The sequence below is a fragment of the Solanum tuberosum genome, unplaced genomic scaffold (assembly GCF_000226075.1).
Source record: "Solanum tuberosum cultivar DM 1-3 516 R44 unplaced genomic scaffold, SolTub_3.0 scf00179, whole genome shotgun sequence".
In the NCBI taxonomy this organism is placed as follows: domain Eukaryota; kingdom Viridiplantae; phylum Streptophyta; class Magnoliopsida; order Solanales; family Solanaceae; genus Solanum; species Solanum tuberosum.
Genome location: NW_006239105.1, coordinates 576607 through 597221, shown reverse-complemented (window position 1 = coordinate 597221; position 20615 = coordinate 576607). Strand labels below are relative to the sequence as shown.

The window sequence follows — 20615 nt, the reverse complement described above, 5'->3', positions numbered from 1 at the left end:
TTATATCTAGCCATGGTACACCATAGAAGTCAAAGAGGAAATGAATAAAGGACTTAAACACCTTGATACGACCTTTAGTATCAGAAATGGGTAAAGGAACAAATTTCATTTAAATTGACGTATGCCATTTGTTAAGAAGGTGTTACTCAGATGGAGATTTCAAGCTGACAAATATGGAACAAAAATGATAAACTTGAGTTTTTACATAAAGGACTTAGATTTTTATTAATTTAAAATAATTACTTTATATTTTATTATTTAAATGTACAGTTAATTATTATTCCCTTCTTTTAAAAAATAAGAAAACTAAAAAAATAAAAATAATAATCTAAGTAACCTGCACAATACCCACCACAACCCCACTATCCCTATACTACACCCCACTACACTCACCACCCCATCATTTTCCCTCTCCACACACACACGTACAGCCCCTCCCTTACATCTATATACATACTACAATACCCACACATACTAATACAGATACAACACATCACACACAAAAACGTACAGGAAAACAGAAGAAGAAAAATTCAGCAACATACTTATCCTCCCACACATACAACATACGTATTCCTCTTCATATTACATATATTTTTCTTTTCCTTTCCACTCAAAAACAAAGGTTGAATTCGAGGTTTATTTTCGCGGTTTCAAGTTTGTGGCTCCTGATTGTTAGTCTTTTCTTCTCGTGAACTAATTTTCACAAGAGGTAACACTTATTTATATTTTATTTTTGTATGATGTTATGCCATGATTGTGCAAGAATTGATTTCAATAGATTAAAGTTGTTCAGATTTCGTATGTGTTTAATCTGTTAATATTCTTTAATGTTATAATATTTAAATATATGTGAACCTATTATATCCTTAAGTTTAGAATAATATTTGTATAATATGATAATTATTCATTGTATGCTAAAAAAGGGGTATGATATTCACTTATTTTTATTGGGCGTGTGGATGCTATATTCTACTTTTATAAAATAGTTGAGGTTTTGATAAGATACATTTCAAATTTTTGTGTTAATTGTTCTCCTGTACATATGCTTATTAGGTTTTTATATGTGGATTATTATGGATCATTTTCTGGTATAATAATGATTATTAGTAGGTGATATAATTGACATCAACTCGTATTAATTGTTGTTTGACTTATGTTATTTTGCTGGGCACAATGATATACTATATTGATTTAATTTGGTTTTGTTTTAATAGTGAATTTGTTCATAAAAAATAATTATCTAAATAGGGTACTAGTGTTTATTGACTTAGTGTTTATTGTATCTGTCCAACTCCTTCGGAATAAGGATGTTTCCTACGTAATAAATGTTCATAGTATAGTTTTATTTCATGATTATATAAGACTTGATTCCAATATTATGAAATTGCTCGAAATTTATGTGTGTTTAATTTTGATATTATAATGATGAAATATAATTGTTTAAATTTTACATATCACTAAACAATGAAGATCTTTAGAATGTTGAAACTATTTATTCTAATATTTAAGGAAATATTTTTAATGTAGTATATTGACAACTATTATAAGAATAACTCATTATGTATTAGAAAATATTTTTTCAAAATTTTTGTTAGTTCATGTAACAATAATATTTAAATTTCATCTTAATTAAGAATACAGTTTCACATATTTTTGGGATACTTAAGAAACTGAAGGATGCGGTTACGCACCTTGGCCAAATTCAAGGATGCGGTTACGCACCTTAGCCAAATTATTTTAATAATTAAAATTTCATTAATTCAAATCAAGAGGTGTAAATAGGAATTATTAGGTGTGAGGTACTCGAGAGGAAAAGGCAGTTATGCCTCTAAATGTCAAGACCAAGAATGCGGTTACGCATCTAGGTTCAGACTAATAAAAATTCAACAATAAAAATAAGTAAATCATGGCCTACAAAAAATAAATCCAAAAAATGGTTAAGATAAGTAAAAGTTAATAAAAGCGACCGTGCTAGAACGATGGGACTCGAGGGATGCCTAATACCTTTCCCTCGGTCAACAAAATTCCTTACCCGAATTTCTAGTTCGCAAACCAAATAAAGAGTCATTTCCTTCTGATTAGGGATTAAATAAAAAGGTGACTTGGAAACCACAACTCAATTCCAAGTGGCGACTTTGAAACAAATAAAATGATCCCTTAATCAATACCGTCACTTTAATTGGAAAAACCTTCCTCCGGTTGGAAAATGGGTATGACAGAAACGATAGCCAAATTCATCTTGACCATAACCAACAAAGATACATTGCATAGTTTTAACATCCAACTTTGACCTGTCATCCTTAGGAACATGCACGAAGGCTTTACACACAAAAACTTTAAGATGATCTTGAAAAACATACTTTCCAGATCAAACTCTATCAGGGATATCACTATTCAAAGCAACAGTAGGAGTTAAATTAATAATATGGCCAGCAGTATTGAGTGCTTCTGCCCAAAAGGAATCTGGCACCTGACGAGTCGGGAACTTTGACTCATTATTGGCTTGTTACGTAATGAATTAGTATCCTCAATGCATATTTTGAGTTCATAACTGATGTTAAATTGTTTATGTGCAGCAATGAAGGCTTAAGAACAAGGCAAGGACATTAGAATGTGAAAATAAGCAAAAAAGTTGGAAAAACTAAAGAAAAAGAAGGCTGGACCTCGCAAAAGCCACTCGACGACTCGGCGAGTGAACCTCCAGGTCACCAAAAATTCCAACGAGTTGTCTCATGAACTAAGCCAACTCGGCGATGGAAAATGCACATTTGCAATGCACCGAATAGAACGGTGAGCTCGACCCAGCTCGCCTAATTGAACAGAACAACTGGATGCATGCGTCAAGCCAAAAGGCGATAACGCGTAGTAACCGACGAATCACCAATTTGTTCAGCGATCCCGACTAATTTTTCCATTTAGAATGCGTACTAAAATTTTGGGAAGTTCTTGGAAACGTATAAATTAATTTTTGAAAAGAGGAAAAGGGGTTACACTGTTCTTACGGATTTTGGACATACTTTGACAATACTGAACATTGTTGGAGAGGGTTTTGAGTCTTTATTTTGGCATTGAGCATTGCAGATTTTGATCATTCAAATGGAACATAATTTTGGTAACTATTTCTTGATTTTTCGTTATGTTTTGCTAATCCCCCTTCCTTTAGGGGGTGTGACTATGTAACCGAATGCATAAATTAGCTTATGGGTATTGTTAATTACTAGATTTAATGTTGTTTTCAAATAGGTTCAGTTGTTTATTCGTGTTTTCACTTATTTAGCTGAAGTTGCAAATTCGGTTCTAGAATTAGCTCTCGTTGCTTGCTTGTGAAAGTTTGGTAGAGTATAATAAATGATTGATAAATGTAATGACTTGTATCTTTACAACCCAACTTGATAAAGTGGGGTAAAGCTAAGGAATTGGGTTGTTTTGTATTGTTAAGCTTGTTGATGTTCGAAGGAACTCACTTGAAGCATAATAGCCGAAAAATGACTATTATAAGTAAAATATTTCCTACCCAATGAAATTCAACGACTTCTAGTAATTATTAATTACACATTAAGCAAAATTAGTATTTGATTGCTCATACACTCCTAAGGTCCTCTTTATACTTGTGCAAACTCCATACTATTTGTTTCATTAACAATTGGATACCAAACTTTCTTGATATCGATCATTGAAACCTATTGATTTAAATTATGTTACGTGTTATTTACTTATGTTTTACAATAAAATAGAGCACTTTTATACTTCGTACATGAATTTTTTTCCGTATCAATCCTTGTGGGATCGAGCCAAACTCATCGTTGGGTTTATACTTGCTAGCGACCGCCTACGCTTTGAATTATAATTAAGAGGTGTAGTTGTGTGTTATTAGCAACTTAGCATCTGAAAGCATACATCTAACAATCTCAACAAGAGTTCTGTTCATCATCTCCGCTAAACCATTTTGCTGAGGAGTCTTTGGAGGAGTTTTCTGATGCTGAATACCCTACTCTCTACAATATCTATCAAAAGGACCAATCTAGTCACCACCATTATCAGAATGGATGCATTTTCATCTCTTCCCTGTGTGTCTCTCAACCAAGGTCTGAAAATTCTCAAGCACATCAAGTACCTGATCGTTGGACTTCAAATAGAATACCGAGAATTTTTTAAAATGATCATCAATAAAAGTCACAAATTAAAGTGCACACCATGAGACATTACCTTAAAAGGACCATATAAATCAGAATGTAACAACTCTAGCAAATCAAGCTTTCTCGAAGTCGGATGACTCTGAATAGAAACTCTTTTCTGTTTATCGGCTAAGCAATGAACACATTTGTGCAACTTTGCTTGTTTAACACTAGAAAGCAAATTCTTCTTAGCCAAATTGTCCATTCTCTTCTCGCTCATGTGACTCAGTCTTCTATTCCATAACTCTGATGAAGTATCAGTTTTCACCAAATTTACTGAGCCTCTAAAAATAGAGCCCTAAAAAATGTACAAGTTAGACAACTTGTCACCTCGGGCTACAATCATCGAACCTCTAGTAAGCTTCCACTGGCCAGCACCAAGGGTATTAACATAACCCTCATCATCAAGGTATCCCACAGAAATCAAATTCAAGCGAACATCTATAGCATCCTTGACATTATTAAGAACTAATTTGGAGCCATTGTTACTTTCCAAACAAACTGTCCCAATACCAAGAACTGCAACCTCGTGATTATTGCCCATTTTTAAAATTCTGATGTTACCTGAAGTATAAGAAGAAAATAATTCCTTCCTTGGAGTTACATGAAAAGTACCACCAGAATCCACAAACCAGCTAGACTAATCACGAAAAAGATTAACGACATTTTCATCACAAGAAACAAGAAGGTCATCGTTAGCAACAACAGCAACACGATTTTAATTAGCGCCTTCTCTCTTTTGTTTTTTCACATCTCTCTTGTACCCGAAACAATATTTCTTGATATGCCTATTCTTGTGGAAATAGTCACATGTAAGATTCTTGAATCTAGACACTGACTTTCCTCTACTTTTATTTTTGTCATTCTGACCTCTGAACTTGCTTCTCCCTCTATCTTCAGTAACCAAAACATTAGAGTGTCAAATTAAAGAAGATGAGCCTTGAGATCTTCTTCTCATCTCTTCATTCAAGACTCCACTCCTAGTATATTACATGGTCACAACACCACTGGGAGCAGAATTAGTCAAAGAAACTCGAAGAGTTTCAAAAGTGTCTGGCAAAGTATTAAGAAGCCATAGTCCCTATATTTCTTTATCAATTTTTCAACCATTCTGGACACCATGTCAAAAACACCCTGAAAATCAATAACATGATCAGAAATAAGAGTGCCCTATTTATACCTGATATTCATGAATTGTTTCAGCCAAAACAATTTATTATAGGTGTCTCGAGTTTGTCCCAAAAACTTCTAGCATGTATCGCATTCACAATGTAATTTCTTACATTATCTTCAATCCATTATCTGGTATAGCTACAAACTTACAAGTGATCAAATTCCCATTCCTCATCCGCCATAGACTGAGGTATCAGAAGAAAAAATACGTAAGTGAATTGTCTTGAAAGATAAAATATATTTCATCTTGCCTTTCAAAGTATGATAATTAATACCATTCAAAAAAACCATCTTGCTCATATTTGACTCCATCATTCTAAAAGACAATCAACAGACAACCTTAAGCTCTGATACCTGATGAGTCGGGGATCTTGACTCATTTAGGATTTATTATTCAAGAATTTAGTATCTTCAATTATTGTTTTACGCTCATTACAGATGTTAATATGTTAATATTCAGCAATGAAGGTTTCAGAGTGGGGCAAGGACATTATGTTGCAAAAAAATAACGAAAAAATTGAAAAAGTTGAAGGAAAAAGAAGCTGGAGCTCACAAAAACCACTCGGCAACTCGCAAAGTGGGCCTCCTGTTTGCCTAAAGTTCCAGCAAAATAGCCCATGGATATAACCAACTGATCAAGCAAATGGGTAATTCGGCGACGACCCGAGTCGATCGGCGATAGTAATCAAGTTCGCCAAAAGTTCAAGAATAATTTGATGAAGAAGCCAAGCCAAAAGGTGAGAAGAGGAGCAACTCAGTGGATCGCTAAATTGGTCTGGCGATCGTGACTTACTTCACCGAGTTGACTTCGTACAAAAATTTTGCGAACGTCTAAATACAAATTTTGAAAGAAGAGAGAAAGTTCCCACATTATTTACTTCTGGGTTTTTTAGAGTTTACACATTCTAGAACATTGTCTTTAATTTTTTAGTAGTTTTTGGGATTTAGATTCATAGATTGTATGTTTATCTTAGATTTCAACATTTGAGGATTGCAGATCAATAGAAAATCAAACGAAAAACTTTGTTGGTAACGATTTCTTGATTTTCACTATGCTTAGCAAAAACCCTTTATCTTAGCGGTGTGCTCATGAAATCGAATGCATTAATTAGCTAATGAGTGTTGTTAATTGTTGATTTTAATGTTGTCTTGAAGTGGGTTCAATTAATTGTTTATGTTTTGATTGAGGAATTAAAGTTGCAAATTCAATTCTAGCTTAGTTCTCTATGCCTGCTTGAAAAAGACGTTATAGAGTATAATGATTGATTGATAGTTGTATTGATTGCGTCTTTAAAATCTAGCTTGAGAAAGTGGGTCTGATTGCGTCTTTACTAACCCAGCTTGAAGAGTGGGTTAATTAAGGCATTGGGTTGTTTGGTTGTGTTATGCTTTTTGAGGTTCGAGAGAACTCACTTGAAGCGCAGTAATTGATTGAAAAATGGCTATTGTACTCAAAACCTACCCTACCCATTGAGATTCGACAACTTTAAGCAACTAGTAATTACCCATTACGTTAATTTAGCATTCGATTGATCACACTACTAAGGTCCAATCTCTATTTTTTTACGTCCAGTGTGAAGTAATCTTTGTCCTAAATCGGCTACCAACCCTCCCACCATTTGATATTAGTAGTCGAAACACTGTGATTTATTTTAATATTGCCAAACCTTTACATATACAAACAATTAGGATATGATTTTACTTCTTAATTAAATTATCTACCGTATCACTCTATGTGGGATCGACCCCAACTCTTAGTTGGGTTTATTCTTGTTAGCGACCGCCTATACTTAGAATTGGATGAAGTGTAGTTGATCACGAACCATGGACAAGCATTAGACGCCCTAATTGCTAGGGTAGAGGCATGTGAGCGGAGTGACAGACAATCCACTAATTTGACAGCTTTAGGAGCTGATATTTTTGGACTTTGATGTGATGTGAATGAGCTGAATCCCACAGACATCTCTATGCTATGGGGTGGAATTGATATTCCTGAGGGTCCCAGTTCTAATATTCGTATTATTTTTTATATTCATCCGAATCTTGTGACCGGAGACGTAGCCATAGTTGAGGATGATGGAGAGACTGATGCAGAGGAGACAGATGAAGCAGAACTAGAGGCTCATGATGAGGTGGTGTACTATAGTCTCGAGGGCTTGGATGGTGCCATAGTCCAGATGGTGATGAAGGCTTCTTTGCATGACACGTCCATGATTGGCTCGAGTGGGTCTCAGCCCACGAAGGAGAACATTGCACAACTTTTCAAAGTAGGAGATTAGCCGAGCACTGGTTCCCCGATTGAGGCCACAACAACTACACCGATTTTACCACATGCTTGGCCTAATAGAGGAGTCTTGACTCTCCTGCATCTTTACTTATGTTTTAGACATTTATTTTCTTATACATTGAGGACACTGTTTAGTTCTTTTTGGTGGGGGAAGGTATCTTGATACCTACCCCTTGGGTTGTATTTTGTTTGTTTTGGATGTTTGTTTGTTTTTACTATTTTGGTGTAACTATTTGTGTCCAAATGTTCTCGTTCTTTATGGCTTAAATTGTGAATGTGGGTTTTAAATCTTATTGATCCACCTCCTGATCAATTGATTTGTGAATGTTTTGGATGTTCTCTTGTACTTTTAAGTGTCGGTTGTGACCAATACCAATGACTTGAATAGTGCTCTTGATGAACAATATGTTGTGCTAGTCCAACGAGGAAATTTGAGTTGCATAATTCTTATGTGAACTCTTAGCATCTCATTGTGACTAGCTGATTTGTCGAGGTGAGTTTTTGCACTAATAGTTTCAACCGAGCTTAACTTGTAGAGTCATAATCGATGATTGTGTTAAATGCTTTGTGTGGTGATATTTACTTGAAATATGTACATGGTGATCTAGAACTTGCTCCGTTGGTCCGATTGACTATTTTTGGTGAATGATGGAAATGATCTTGGGCATAAATCCTTGAGAGTGAACCAAATTGCTATACTTTTTTGTGTGACTGCCTTGTGAGTGTGTGAACCTAGCTTGGCACCATTTGAGCCTAACCTTTGCTTTGGATGAAACATGAACACAAATGGCCTTGTCCTTTCCACTTAAAACCTTCATGAAGTATGGACTTGTTTGAATAGCCAACTTAGGACAAATGCCTAAGTTGGGGGTCTGGTAAGAATGAGGAAACAAATCGAGCATGAAGTTCGTGAAATCCATCCTTTGGAGACTTGTGTTGAAGAAAAGGATAAAGAAGATGGAACACCTCCATATAAAAAAAGGAAAGCAACAAAAGAAAAGAAATGAAAAAATTGGTGTTAACTATGCAGTGTGGAAGGAAAAGAGCTATCCGATGAGTTTTGTGTGCTTTGAATATGCCAAGGATGGGTTGTGAAGATTAAAAAAATGAAATAAAAGGGAAAGAAGTGAAATTTGAGCCATTCTTCATGAAGATAGAAGTCACTAAGCCAAAATGATCATACATTTACCCTCAGTGCAGTTACAGGCCTTGAAAGAACTTTTTAATCCTACATGAGCTGAATGATGTGCAGTTGGATAATACAAGCAAGACTATGGGTAAAATCGTGCATGTTTTTGTCATTGAGAGTAAGAGAGTTGATTTTGGTTCCTTAAATTGAAATCTTGGATTGGCTTTGTGATAGCAGGGAATCATTTGTGGTGTGAGGGCATTCAAATACTCTTGTTGAGAATGAATTTGCATTTGAAGTGAGAATTTTGGAGCTTGAACTCTATTTGATGATGGCTAGTCATAGTTTAAACTTTTAGTGCACAATTGAAGATTGCATGTGTAGATTGAACCTCGTGTGCATTCATGTTGAGTCTCAAGTAGGGAAATTAAAAGTTTAAGTTGGGGGTGTTGATGAATCAAAGATTTCGACTCATTTAGGGTTTATTATTCAAGGATTTAGTGTCTTCAATGCCTGTTTTACGCTCATAACTTATGTTAATATGTTGATATGCAACAATGAAGGTTTCAGAGTGAGGAAAGGACATTATGTTGCAAAAAGGAATGAAAAAGTTGAAGAAAAGAGAAGCTGGAGATCGCAAAACCCACTCGGCGACTCGCAGAGTGGGCCTCCAACTCGCCTAAAGCTTCAGCAAAACAACCTATGGACAAAACCAACTTGGCGAACAAATCAATAATTTGGCGACACGCCGAATCGATCGGCGATAGTGATCAAGCTCGCCAAAAGTTCCAGAATAACTTGATGAAGAAGCCAAGCCAAAAGGCGAGAAGAGGAGCAACTTGGCGTATCGCCAAACTGGTCGGCGATCGCGACTTACTTCGCCGAGTTGACTCCGTACTAAAATTTTGCGAACGTATAAACACAATTTTTGAAAGAGGAGAGAAATTTCCCACACTATTTACTTATGGGTTTTTGAGAGTTTACACATTCTAGAACACCGTCTTTACTTTTTTAGTAGTTTTTGGGATTTAGATTCGGAGATTGTATCATTAGAAAATCATATGGAAAACTTTGTTGGTAACAATTTCTTGCTTTTCACTATGCTTAGCTAAAACTCCTTATCTTAGGGGTGTGATCATGTAGTCGAATGCATTAATTAGCTAATGGGTATTGTTAGTTGCTGATTTTAATGTTATTTTGAAGTGGGTTCAATTAATTATTTATGTTTTAATTGAGGAATTGAAGTTGCAAATTCAATTCTAACTTAGTTCTTTATGCTTGCTTGAGAAAGAGGTAATAGAGTAGAATGATTGATTGATAGTTGAATTGATTGTGTCTTTAAAATCTAGCTTGAGAAAGTGGGTTTTATTGCGTCTTTACGAACCCAACTTGAAAGAGTTGGTTAATTAAGGCATTGGGTTGTTTGGTTGTGTTATGCTTGTTGAGGTTCGAGAGAACTCACTTGAAGCACAGTAGTTGATTGAAAAATGGATATTGCACTCAAAACCTAGTCTACTCATTGAGATTCAACAACTTTAAGCAACTAGAAATTACCAATTACGTGAATTTAGCATTCAATTAATCACAATCCTAAGGTCTAATCTCTATTTATTTTGCTTCCCGTGTTAAGTAATCTTTGTCTTAAATCGGCTACCAATGCCCCCCCCCCCCCTATTTGATATTTTTCGCCGAAACTTTGTGATTTATTTTAATGTTGAGAAACCTTTACTTCTACAAACAATTAGGCCACGTTGTTACTTCATAATTGAATTCTCTACCGTATCACTCCCTGTACGATTGACCCCAACTCTTAGCTGGGTTCATACTTGTTAGCGCGACCACCTACACTTAGAGTTGGATGAAGTGTAGTTGAGCGTTAACAATACCACTTTTTGGGGAAAGGCAAGCACAAAATAAATGTGCATGACAGGGCAATAGCAGAAGAACCCAAGTCGAAACTTTCCCTTTCTATTTGAACCAAGAGTAGACAAAATAATGCAAGAAAATCACTACTTGGGGAGGTAAACAAATCAACCAAGCAAGCAAAATAAATCAACACATAAGACACCAAATTTAACGTGGAAAACCTCTTAGGTGTGAGTTGTAAAAACCATAAGGCCAAAGCTACACTAAAACCAACAAGAGTTACAAAACTGTTCTCCAAAATGACCACCAACAAAGTTCTAAACAATGTGCAAACCAACTACAAGATAGCACCAAAAACTAGAGAAATAAAAGGAGTGAAATCACCCATTACACAACTACTGTTCACGAGAAAAATCTGGAGCTACATGACTCCAAATCACCCTATCTTAGTTCCCAATCAATGATTAAGTTGAAAGAAACAAGATGTCCAAAAATCAACTCAATCAAACAAGAAACGAAGCGGGGATCGCGATTTGAAATTGGATGCTAGGGCTTGTGCAAAAATCTGCACTCTCACTTTTCTCTCTGGCTACTGATCAAACTCTTGTGATTCTTCAAAATAAGAACTAAAAGAAAGTCTTACATATGGGCAAAGTAGGCTAATCCAAATTGGGCTTAAATTTATCCATAAAGGAAAGGAAAGAGACCCAAAACCTTGAAATTTTATTTATCCACATAGGAAGGGAAAAATACCCAAAACCAAACAACCACAAGGATCAGGCCTCAGCTAAAGAAAATAAAACATGATCCTGTTAATTATATAACCTATACATGAGTTCTTTACTGCTATGTGCTCTCTTTGAGGCAGTTAACATATATAATGCTTCAGCCAGCTATACATGGATTCCTTTAAAGTGTTTCCAGTTCCCCGGAGTGCACTATGATGCCTATCTATGCTTCAATACCTTTTTTGATCCAGTAACAATGACAGAATAGGTGGTTAATTAGTTGTATCCTGTAAGTGTTTGTCACATAAGCAGCAAGTGTCATCATCAATTGATATATTCATTCGGTGCATTCTTTCACTAGTAAGGAGCCTGTTCTGTGCCGAAAGCCATACAATGACTTTGTGGTTTGGCTGGGACACTGCTTTTCAAACTAGCTCAACAGTAGGAAGCCTTTTCTATTCACTTAGAAAATCTAAGTATCTTATTGTAATACAATAGTTTCCTTTGAGAGTGAGTTTGTACCTGTCATTTACATACAATTTTTTCAAAGAGTGCTTTATCACTTACTAATATATATTGCTTACAATTCTATCACGAAACTATTCTTTTGATATTTATTATATATAGGTCCAAGTTTATAAGACTTTTGGTAGTTGATATTTATCATATCTACTGTTTAGTGTTTTTTACCTTTTATGGTGATACAATTCGATAGCAGAAAAAATTATAAATAAATGAATGAAGCATTTTGATAGAAAAGATAATTAATAGGATAAAACCATATGGAGATCTCAGCAGATATTTCATCAACCAAAATAATAGTTAGGCATAGGCAACATATTAATTGTATGATTCATTCGTAATTTAGACTAGATGACATTCTATTTAAGTGTCAATATTTCTCCAATACTCTTAGGAATCTCCTCCAGATCATACAACCGATGAAGTATTAGTTGCTCAAGCATAGGAAAATTATCACTACCTGCTTCCCAACTTTGCAGATCTCCTGCTAATTTTTGTAGGTATTTTAATTTGTGAAACACAACATCATCGTCTAGTTTCCAAATTGTTCCCTTGAATGCATAATGCCCTTTGAGCACCTCAAGATTCGGTAAATTAGCCAGAAATTTCATATCTTTCCATGGTATACAAGTATATGTTAATTTCAGTTGCTTGAGATTAGGAGGGACATTATCCCCAAAGAAAATCATTCGGTCAATGGTAGTTTCTGTTACTATGTTTAGTGACTCCAGCTCCACCAGAAGAATTAGAGAATCAATAATTGCATGCCAGTCAGGATGCCCAGAATCATCTAAAATCTTTAGCTTTTTTAGATTGGGAATTCTTCTTATGATTTCCATAACAAAGGGGGAGTTATTGAGATAAAGTGTTCGCAAGTTATTGAGAAACAAAGGTTGTTCTGCTGCAAGGCCATTCAATATCCAGATGTCTTATCTCTGTCATTGTCCAGATATCTAGTGGGTGCTTCAACTTTTCCTCTTTAGCCCTTGTAAGATTTCTCAATTTAGCTAGTGAAACAACTCCCTTAAATCTTGTAGCAACATATTTCAAATAATCAAGTTGAGGTATTACACGAGAGAAATCATATTCAATTGATAATACATTCAACACCTTAAGCAACTTGAACTGTGAAAAAATGGAACTTGTGATACCAATGCTATGCCTTCTAAATAAATTAATTGTGGTGAAATAAAGGTGAGGGTTATACTTGTAATACCACTTCTATGCCTTGTAGGATAAACCTTCTTCTCTTGAATTTCCAATGGAAAGATCACTCGCCGTTGATCATCTATGGCTTCTGAGGTCACAGTGACATTCCCATTCATGATATGCACAACATATTCAGTATGAGCTTCACTTAGGAGTTGGCGAAGAAAATCGTGAATTATGCATGTTTCATCCTTCCATTAGCCCTTTGTTTACCGGTCAAAATTAGACTTTGATCAATCAACTCTTCTAGATACTCCTCTACCACCATTTCTGACCTTTTATTGTTTCTTGCCTTTACGAATTTTTTGAACAATCCATAGCCTAATAAACTTGGAAACATCAATCTCCACATCTTCAAGAAAACCTCCAACATAAAGAAAACAAGCCTTCAAATACATATCAAAAACTCCCACAACAGGCCAAACCAATAATTCAATTAGAAAAGTCACACACTCCTAATATTCGCATACAGAAGATTCAAAAAAAGGAATACAAGGCCCAGAACAACCGAGAGTAGTCATCACAAGCCATCTCAATATTCCACAACATTGATATCAAAGGAGAAACATAGTAATACAGTCAAAGAAAAGGATCTTACTCAGTGCTATAAATGAAGTACTCCGAAAATTATAAGTCTTGAACAGTGGTATCAATTCCTCAGGAATTCAACCTATTGAGATGAATAATTGGAGGAAGTAAATCAAATATAAACTGATGTACTATAATATGAAGGACAATATTGCACAAATGATGAACGAATTCACATTTACCTCTAGATCCAGCTAACTGTTGCAGCTTCCAAGTTGAAGAAGTCTTCACTGGTGTTGAATCATGAAATCTGTGAGATCTGTAGACCTACAAATGATTGCAACCCACACCTGGTAGCTTTACAAGATTAGCTAGAGTATGGAGGTTTTCCAGTGACCGAAGGAAGCCAGGTAAGAAGAACGAGTACTAAGTGGATGCACTTTCCTAATGTCTCTTTGTCTTCTTATTTTTTTTTTTTCATTTTTTAATTCCTAGTGTCCTTTACTTTTTGTTTTTTTTGGATTGGGCTTTGAGCCACCTCTTTTCTCCATTTTAATAAAAAGATCCTTGGGATTTAACTTTTAATTTTTTAAAAAAAGCCTTCAAATATTGGGGCAAGTAATTATCGCTCAAAGAAAGAATTGATTGGCACTGTTCAGATACAGTACCAAAGAATGAGTTAAGATTTTCCTAAACCTTCTTCCAATTATCATGTGTTGGGTCCATTTTTTCAAGAAGTCCAGCAACAACAACAACCTAGAGACGTAATCCTTGATTTTTTTGTACAATATGCTTCCTTGTTTCTTCTAGGTGAGTGATGAAGGTTGCTATTTTTGTATGTGATGCTAAGTGCTATCATGTTAGTACTTTTGTCTTGATATTTTTGGTATAAATTTTGAATTAATTTTAATACAAAGTTCTAGAATGTAGAAGATATTGTAATATGTGGTGGAGCTTGATTTAAGCACAAAATGGGGAGTCAATTTCCAGGATTTGACACCACTTTATGTATCTATATATGTAGTAAGCTTTTGCTTAATGAAATGATTTGTTCCCTTTCTCCAAATTATCTCTCCATTATCATATCTGTCTTCTCTGTCTCTCCTTCAATTAGCATCAGAGCTAAATTGATTTTCAGGGACTGTTACGAGAGAGAAAAACACAACAAGATCACCTACCAAGTTAAACTTGTCCAGGTCTTTTTTTTTGTTCAATTTCCTTTCACATGGCCTCTAGAAGCTCTCCATTTTCACCCCATATCTTTAATGGTGAGAACTACCAAGTTTGGGCAGTGAAGATGAAAACATACTTGAAGGGTCTTGGATTATGAAAGTATGTTGAGGAAGACAGTGCTCCAGAACCTTTGAGAGCAAACCCAACTCTTCAGCAGATTAGAAGTCATGATGAAGAGATCGCAAAAAGTCCAAAAGCCCTGTCTTTCATTCACGCTGCTGTCTCAGATTCAATTTTTTCCAGGATCATGACATATGAATCTGCCAACGAAGCTTGGGATATGCTGAAGCAAGAATTCCAAGGGAGTGATAGGATGAGGAAAATGCAAATATTGAATCTAATAAAAGATTTTGAGATGTTAAGAATTAAAGAGACCAAAAATGTGAAAGATTATATTGATAGAATCATGAAAATACTTGGGATGTGTCTCGTATCACATTGAATGAACTATCCAACACTTCTCTAGCTATGGAGAAAAGGAAATCTTTTAGAGAGGAAGAGAGTACAAGTGAAATCGCTCTTGTGGTTGTTCAAAGATCTAAAGATCAGTTGGATGATGAATCAAAAAGGAAACAAAATGGAAGACATGGTAAGGAGAAGAAGGAGCAATATAACAACAGAGGGAGATATAGATGATCCAAGTATCTACCTTATCCCTATTCTAAAAAGACCAATCATACATACAAGTTTTGTTTCTACAGACCTGGAGTTCAATGCAAGTTGTGAGAATAGTTTGGTCATGTGGATAAGGTGTGCAAAACAAATCAAAACCGGCCCGCTCAAGTTACTGAAAATGTTGAAGATCCTGAAGAGAAGTTGTTTGCTGCTTCAATTGCTAGAGAATACAATATAGCAGCTCAAGATCATGATGTGTGGCTTGTTAATAGTGGATGCACACATCACATGACAACTAACCTGAACATTTTTTGAATGGCTGGACAAATATTATTTCTCCAAAGTCAGATTTGGAGATGGTAGACTTGTAGAGACAAAGGGCAAATGAGTTGTTGCTATTTAAACTCCCTCAAGTATGAAGATTATATCTGATGTATTATTTGTTCCTGAAATTAGCCAAAGTCTTCTCAGTGTTGGAAAATTTCTTGATAAAATTATTCCATGTTATTTAAAGATAAAACATGTGAAATCATTGATCCAACTGGTATAAAATTGCTCTCAGTCAAAATGAACAACCAAAGCTTCCCTCTTGATTGGAAACATACTGACATTGGAGCTTATGTCAGCATACAAGATGAAACTTATGTTTAGCATAAAAGGCTTGGTCACATCAATTTTAAATCTTTAAAATTGATCCAAAATAAGGATCTTGTGGCAAATATGCCTTCCATAAATGAAACCTCTAATGTATGTGGGGTTTGTCAAATTGGGAAGCTAAGTCAATCACCATTTCCTTTTAATCAAGTCTGGAAGCTACTGAAAAGCTCCAACTAATACACACTAATGTGTGTGGACCTATGAGCATTCCTTCTTATAATGGAAGCAAATGTTTCTTTTATTCATTGATGACCTTACAAGGTTTTGTTGGGTGTACTTTCTGAAACATAAATGTGAAGTATTTGTTTCATTTCAAAGGTTTAAAGCAACTGTTGAAAACCAATGTGGCTCTTTGATAAAAATCTTAAGGTCTGATAATGGGACCGAGTTCACTTCCAATCAATTCAAGGATTTTCTTTAGAAAGCAGGAATTAATCATCAACTTACAGTCAATTACACACCACAACAAAACCGTGTAAGTGAAAGAAAAAATAGGTCCATTATGAAAATAGCTCAGTGTCTTCTATTTGAGAAAGGTCGGCCTAAGGTGCTATGGGCTGAAGTTGTCATTACCGATGTCTATCTAGAAAATAGATTGTCGACGAGAGCAGTTGAAGGAAAGACTCCATACGAAGCATGGATTGGAACAAAGCCATCAATTGTTCATCTTAAAGTATTTGGTTGTATCTGTTACTCTTATATTCCTGACATTACAAGGGATAAACTTGATCAAAGAGTTGGTGTTGGAATATTGGTGGGATACAACAACACTTCTAAAGGATATAGGATTTTAAATCCTATTTCCCAACAAATCCATGTAAGTAGAAGTGTTAAATTTGATTATGATACTGTATGGGACTAGAAGAAGATGGTTGTTTCTTCTTTACATATCACGAATCAAGAACAAAGTGCGTCCAGAGGTAAAGGCAGACTCTGATGATTTTACAGTAAGAGGTACCAGATCCATTGAAGATATATATATATATATATATATATATATAGCAAATGCAATGTCGCTGTGTTAAAGCCAACAAGTGTAGACAACGCATTGCAAATTCCTAAATCCATGATTAACAAGAAAAATACATTGGTACTTCTACCTAGACTGTCATGCCCCGAAGCTAACCCGAGGGCACAAACATGGAACCTAGGATCACGAGTGACCCCAAGCTAACCCTGCTTGCATATCATAAGCATACTTAAAGATACTGAATTAAGAAAGTACTGTGTGGAAACTGAAATGATGGGGAATACCCATTACTATTTAAATAAAGAAATTGTGAGTTTAATGGCAACAGAGATATCAAACTCCAAAGCTAAAACTGAATCTAACTATGTCTGAAATAAAGCCTCTACTGACTAAAGATGTTGGGACATGCCCCCAACTAAATCTAGCAAAACAGAAACTAAAGACTGAAAGTAGAATGATAATCATGTCAATCGTCCTCGAAGAATGAGGACTCACCACTGATGCTACTGAACTGGAGATCGGGAACCGATCTATGTGTGATCTGAATGTTGAGGACCTGAACCTACATCACTAGAAGATGTAGCGCAGAGTATGCATCAGTACTTGAAAGGTACTGAGCATGCAGGATAAAATAGCTGAACAATATACATAAATTAACAAAGCATACTGAACAATAATAAAAGTTGAGCATGATAACTATACTGAAAATACTCAATGTGAACTAAATTGAATGCAAGGACCAAGTTTATAACATGCTAAAACTGAATATTGTATTGTAACTGGTAACCTGGTCGATGTAATAGAATCTGAATGTGGGAGCTACTTATAACCGACATAAAACCACGTGAGGTAAATGTGGAGTTCGTATATCGAGAGGACCCAATATACCCTGCCAGAGATATAGAGGCATGACTGGCGTGATCACTAAATTGATGCCCACATAGGGGACTTATAAACCTACAGACATAGTTCTAGAACTATGAGGGTGACTGACCCTTAGTCCACTCGGTATTAAGCCTACTCCCAACTGTTTATGTAAATAACACATTATAACTGAAGTTATGTAGTACTGAATAGCTCAAAATATTGACATGCTTACTAAAAATGCATCATTAATGTACTTATAATGAAACATTCTTAACTGAGGCATGTATATCTGAATAAACTGACCTAGCAAGTGTAATCCATGAACTAAACGAATCTACAAAACTAGTGTTAAGATTAACTTGAGTACCAAGACCTTTCTGAAATAAATTCAAAAAATGAGAGGTAACTTGAGTACCTCTATCTGAGATGATAAACAAAGGAACCCTATGAAACTTGACTATCTCATTAATGTAAAGCTTGGCGTAGTCCTCCGCCGAATCTGTCGTCTTAACAGCCAAAAAGTGTGCGGACTTTGTGGCTCTGTTTACTATCACCCAAATGGAATCATGCTGTCTGCGAGTACGAGGTAAACCTATAATGAAGTCCATGTTGACCACTTCCCACTTCGACGTAGTAATATCAGTCTCTTGAGTCATACCTCCTAGTTTCTGATGTTCTAACTTCACTTGCTTGCAATTAGGTCAGTTAGCCACAAGATCCGTTATATCCCTTTTCATACCATTCGACCAAGACTTCCCGCAGATCATGGTACATCTTAGTGGTGCCTAGATGAATAGAATACCTGGAGTTATGGGCTTATGCAAGAATCTATTGTCTCAACTCACCCACCTTAGGAACAAATAATCGACCCTGATAACGAAGCACATAATCTCCCCCTTGGGAGAAAACCTCAACTCTGTACTGATGAACTGCACCCTTTAGTTGAAGAAATATAGGATCACTATCTTGCTTTTCCTTTACCTCCACATCCAATGAAGATTCTAGACCATTCTGGACTGTTGCACCACCATCTGATATGCTCATAAGGCGAACTCCTAAAGGAGCAAGCCTGTGAACATATTTTGCTATTTCTTTTCTTTCTTCCTCAACATGTGCTACACTACCCATAGATATTCTGCTAAGAGCATCTACTACTACATTGGCCTTACTAGGATGGTAAATCACATTCATATCATAATCCTTAAGGAACTCAAGCCTTTTCTTCTAGTGATGATTCAACTCGTTCTGGGTGAACACATACTAAAGGCTCTTATAGTCTGTGAACACATCTACATGAACACCATATAAGTAATGTCTCCAAATCTTTAGGGCAAATACAACGGCTGGAAGCTCGAGGTCATGAGTCAGATAGTTTTTCTCATGCACCTTAAGTTGTCTAGAAGCATAAGCTATATGTAACATTCCGGAAACTAGTAGCTCAAACTAGAGCCTAACAGAAGGATTAGAGTTGTAAATAGCTCCCGATACTTTAAATAAATATTTTTGGGTTAAGGCGTCAAGTTACGACTCCCCAAGGACCAGCCAAGGATCCTTGAGGATGACCCTAAAACCCCCCTCAAAACTACCCAAAAAGCAGTAACCTATGTGAGGGACCTACATGCAATAGGTGAACCCACGCCCTATAGGTGAGGGTCGTGGGTCAAGCCCCTCAAAAACAGGTTGCAGTCCCTTGAACCACGAATGTGCAGGATGCCACGTGAGTCCACTCACAGAACGTGGGTCCTGGGTCGTAGGTCACCCCTGAAACTGCCATTTGGCAGTTAAGTCTATGGGTCTTTTAGGGATTTCCTTATTAATTAATAGTTATGTGGTGTCATTTTAAGCCTATTTTAAACACCTATATAATTATTTTTACCACCTAAAGTAACCCATCTAAAATCGTAATTCCTAAATCCCCAAATCAAAACAAAACCCTCTCCAAAATCATCTTTCTAAAACCCCAAGGAAGAAGAAGAAGATCAAGTTAGGGCTTTAAGAAGGAGGCTTTTTCATACGATTTTGTTGGATTTCTTCACGTAATGTATGGTATTCTTTGATTCATGGAATGTTTTCATCCATGAAGCCCTCAAACTCTCAATTTCAAAGTAGGAAATCCCCTAAAAGCTAGGGTTCTCACTTTAAGCCATGGATTCTTTCTAAACACATTTTAATGATTTAATTATCATATATTATTATTGAATTGTTGATTATTATGGTTTTTATGATAAAATCCCCCATGAATCCATGAAATCCCTATAACCCTAATTTGTGACTTCTGATGTGGGTGAATTGTAGTAAGATGAATACTATGAAATTGTACGTGTAGTAGTTTTGTTATTTGAATCATGTTACCATCCATATCTAATGTAGTAATTCAAGATAGGTTGGTTGAATGTGATCTATAGTACTTGAAGGGCAAGACATGAGAATTAGCTATGTGTATGACACTTGTGTGTATACAATTAGATTACTTTGAGAGTAAAGCGAATATACTATAATCTAATTGTTGTGTTGATTGGATGATTATCCTCATGTACACACTTAGGTATTAATACCATGTAATGTGAAAGGTTTGTCACATATAGTGATTCTTAGGTTTCAAGATTTGTCTCACCTATTAAATCTAGGAGCTTTAGCATGAGTTTGTTGGATA

General features: G+C 35.7%; 1 long non-coding RNA gene across 1 annotated transcript; it reads right to left on the bottom strand.

The window, feature by feature from the left end:
• Window positions 1-13484: 13484 nt before the first annotated feature.
• Window positions 13485-14005, bottom strand: LOC107061931 (uncharacterized). The gene is made up of 3 exons (XR_001474321.1): window positions 13863-14005; window positions 13691-13762; window positions 13485-13547 (listed from the first exon to the last, which is right to left on the bottom strand). It is a non-coding gene; the product is annotated as an uncharacterized lncRNA (long non-coding RNA).
• Between the last annotated feature and the right edge of the window lie 6610 nt (window positions 14006-20615).